The following is a 4,650-nucleotide window of genomic DNA, read 5'->3' as shown; positions in this document are numbered from 1 at the left end:
CTGAAGGCTCCCAGGTTCGATTCCAGCCAAGGGCACATGCCCAGGTGGCGGCTTGATCCCCAGTAGGGGTCCCGGACCTGCTGGAGGCAGCTATTCAATGATTCTCTCTTATCATTGATCTCTCTCTCTCTCTCTCTCTCTCTCTCTCTCTCTCTCTCCCCCTCTCCCTCTCCCTTCCTCTTTGAAATCAATAAAAATATATTTTAAAAAAGGAGATGAGTAAAAGCAACTATGTGACAGTGATTTGTCTCCCTTTAAAGAGATTTCTCAGAAGTCTCAATCAAAAACTTCCATTTATATCTCGTTGGCCAGACTGTGTCACAAGAATCCTGCATCTGAATAGGAGTCTGGAAAATGCTTATGTGTATTGCTATTCCCAAAATAGAAAGGATTATGTTGGTAAGAAAAAAGTGGGGATTGACTATTGGATACAACTAACAGTGTTGGAGCAGGTGAAGACACACCTAGTGGGCATTCAGATAATGTTGCTGTACTCACATTTAAATTAGGCTTGTGATTGTAAATGAAAATGTATATAAATATATAGAAATATATGTAGACTTGAACATTGGAATTTCAAGACATAGCTTTTCGGTGGCTTCCCAGCTGCTGGGTAATGATTATTGATGGCATAGAATTTCTTGTGAGCCTGCATCCTTATATACATTCACTCATTTAACCCTTAACCACAACTCTGGAAGGTAGTTTGGCTATTATTTTTAGAGGAAACTGAGGACTAAGAAGAATGCTCCACAACCATCAAATGGCAGAGCTAGGTAAAAGCTTAAACCCAATCTGCTTCCAGAGTATGTGCTCTTGATCCCCAATGCAAGTGAGAGAATATCTCCTAGAAAAAGTGAATTAAAAATAAAAAAAACTAATTTCTTTGTTCCCTGGATGGAATAACTTAACTCTGAAATCTTAAAGATTTACTTGAAATTGTTTTGTCTCTGTGATATCCTATTCAAAATAAGGAGAATAAATAGCAGATGGTGATATCTGTTAGAATATAAACCCAATAAGGGAAAAGACTGCCATTTTCTTGGCTGCAGCAAGAGCCTAATTTAGTGTCTAAAATATTATGAAAGTACTTGGCAAATCCTATTTGTAGTGAAACTCACACTTTGACTTCCCCAGCTATCCCAGCCTTACCATGTAAATATGCTGCAATTTAAGAGCTTCTTTTAGAGATAGAACTAAAATTCTTATCTTTAGTCAAAATGAAAATATGCTGTTTTATAAAAACATTTAAAGCTGAACTATTACCGACCAAACAGCTTGCCAGAAAAGGCACATATAATGAGATTGCATTCATAGATGTAGTTCTGCACATATGCATATATTTTACATGTACATATCATAAACACTCATGCTAATAAAAATAGCCTCATTATTTTTAGAGCATCTGTTGGGAGCAGAGGACATTACCCAGCCATCCTTCAAGGAAGACACAGATGGTAGGTAGTGAATGATTATGAGGAAGTGCATGCTATCTACACAAGGTCAGGCAAACAAAGCTTTGAGCCTTTTCAGTATTAGGATGAAGGCAATTGAAATGCAAATGCGAGAGGGTAGGAGGAGGTAGCAATTACTGCCAGACTCACCAGTGACCAAATAATTATCAGTATTAACACTGCCTGCAGAGGTAGGAGAAGGGGGTGGAATTTATCTCATTTTTCATTTCTCTTGCCAACCTACAGCGGATTAGCGGCGAGGTGGGTGGCACCTGTAACAGCTTTGGATTGGCTGCTTTTACATCCTCTGAAAGGAGGAGGAAGGGGAATCAGCAGGTGGGTTCCTAAGAACAGTTTCATAAGCTGGAGACTGAATGATATTTCTACTATCATTAACCCCAGGGAGCTGCGTTTTTTCTTTTTCTCCTCCTTTGTATGTTGCTAGTTAATGCCCAAAATGTTCACCATTCACTCTGCCCTCAAAGAAGCCCTTTTGCCAGGGTTGGTGGCTACAGTTTTCAGCCACACACACTCAGGAATGAGTAAGTATGCTCTGACTAGTTGTTGCACCTTTTCCCGTGAGCTAGTGGTTTCGGTGGTTGTTCTTTTCTTCCCGATGGGACATCTACTGTCATGAAAGTGGCTCTGAGGAGCAAACAAAGGCTGCCAAGTCTACTGGAGCCCTCTGTGGTGCTCCGTGGCTAGTCCATATACTGTGATTGTTTTAGGGTTATTCAGGGGACTGTCTGTTGCTTTGGGGTAGAGGAATCCCATAATGAAACAAACCTCCATCAAGATATCACCTCTTGTATTAATATTGTTATTGTTGAAGTTATTGGAGCAACAATCTTGGTAGACAAAATCATGGAAGTCTGGGAAAACTACTGCCTTTTGATTTCAGTAGAGAAGAGAAGCCTGTCAATCTTGTCATTATTGTGTAGTTTTTGAAAATGTTTGCAATTTCCATGAAAATGAATACTTCTCTAAGGCTAGCAGAGCTGACTGAGTAGCAAGAGGACAGTGATGCCTATTTATTTCTTCCTTCCAATAGGAGTGTTATTTGGTATGTTTTGTTAAAACTTTGTAAAAGATATACACTGATGTTTGGAATATAACATCTACTGTTAAACACTTTAAAAATTTACTTTCATGGCATTAGGACTTTTGTTTGAGTAATATTATTCAAATGTATTTCTATGGTAACAGGATAAAAATTATTGAATAGGTTAGTTAAACCTGATTATTCTAATTATTAAAAGAAAACAGCTCCTTATGTATTTTTGGTAACTCTTTTCCCTTTAGGAACACTTAAACCTCATTAATTTGGATGATATTAGTTAATTTTTTATAGTTTAGGCTGCATGAAATTTTTTTAGCTAGGTCATAAACCAATGGTTGAGTAAATAGGTTGAGAAAACAAGATTGTAGAAAGAATGTTGCAAACAATAATGAAAATACACTGTTTTTAACTCTTCCTCATTCTCTCCCCAGAAATAATTTGAAGCATATCTGCATTCAACTAACCCATTGTTACAAGGCTTTCTGCCTTATCTACCAATGAGTGACACTTCATTCAACAAATCCGTATTGAAAATATATCTTGTCCCAGGAACTGTGATTGGCAGTAGAGATATCAGGATGAATCAGAGATCTCTGCTTCCAGACAGCTCAAAGTCTAGTGGCATGGTAGTTAGGAAGTAAGTAAATCACAATAGAAGTAGATAATGTTCCTAGATGAACATTTTATTTATTTATTTATTTTTCCTATATGAACATTTTAATGTATAAAACAAACTGTGTTTATAAGAGTCAAAAAATGCTTAAGGATTCATTCAGGAGGTGCCATTCAGTAGGGTTTTGAGGGGAGGAGTAAGAGGTTTTGGAGTAATGCAGTATGCATATAATACATTGGGCAGAGGAATAAGGAGGTCAGAAGCGCTGAGTTGTGAAATGGCCAGCATCTGTGTGCACATGGTATGTCAGAGTGGTCTCGATGTCTGGTGTGTTGACCTGATGTGTCCTCGTGGGATGTAACCTAGACTGTGTGCGGTGTGACAAGGATGCTAGTGATGGTGAGGCGGTAAGGGATAAGGCTGGAAAGGTAGGTTGAGACCTCAGGGTCCATGCTCCTCCTCTTTCTTTGGCCATCACGGGTACTGTGGGGCATAAGTTTGAGAAGCAGCAGGCCAATGGAGAAAGCATTGGACTTCTTAATTTTTGAAGCTTTCTGAGCTAGCTTACATAAAATGGTATAATAATACATACCTCTCAGGACTAATAAGAAAATACATTTAAGGAAAACATGAAAAGTGCCTGGCAACTGGCTGATACATAGTTGACCTAGGCCAGTGATGGCGAACCTATGACATGCGTGTCAGAGGTGACACGCAAACTCATTTTTTTGGTTGATTTTTCTTTGTTAAATGGCATTTAAATATATAAAATAAATATCAAAAATATAAGTCTTTGTTTTACTATGGTTGCAAATATCAAAACATTTCTATATGTGACACGGCACCAGAGTTAAGTTAGGATTTTTGAAAATGCTGACATGCTGAGCTCAAAAGGCTCACCATCACTGACCTAGGCACTTTTCTTTCCCTCTTAAAATGCTATTACAGGAATCCTCCAGGAATTGTTTTTGTAACTGAATGAACCCTATAATTGAATCTTTTTGTTTGTTTTATAAATATTAGTTATGGCTTGAATTATTCATAAATTACAGTAGTCTTCCAAATGTCTTCCATTATAGGACTATGAGTAGAAAACCTGAAAATTAGAAGATTTGGATCTTTAGGTTGATTTGCAGCTATCATTCTGATGCAAACTGGAATTAAAGTCATGCAAAGTTTTAGCAAAATTCTTCCTTTTAGTCTTTTTTGTAAGAAGTAGAAATAACATACTTCCAACCTAGCTCCTGTGGGGATCTTTGAAGGATAAATTGAATAATGTATGCAAAAGTGATTTGAAGAGCTCTATAGAAGAGTAATAATAACCTTACCTCACAAAATCCTTAATCAGGTAAATGTAGATTATTTTCATTCTTAAAACCTTGACACATTTCAGTAATCTCATTGGGATAAATATCTGTGGATGAAAAATGCAAGTGTCTTTGGCTATTGCCTTAAATATGATAAATCCTCAATTCCACACCTAGTTTAAAGATTATTCTTTTCATTTGTTAGAGTGTGGTAGA

The sequence above is a fragment of the Myotis davidii genome, unplaced genomic scaffold (genome assembly GCF_000327345.1).
Source record: "Myotis davidii unplaced genomic scaffold, ASM32734v1 scaffold420, whole genome shotgun sequence".
Lineage (NCBI taxonomy): Eukaryota > Metazoa > Chordata > Mammalia > Chiroptera > Vespertilionidae > Myotis > Myotis davidii.
The sequence above is the reverse complement of the archived record's forward strand: the minus strand, read 5'-3'. Positions refer to the sequence as shown.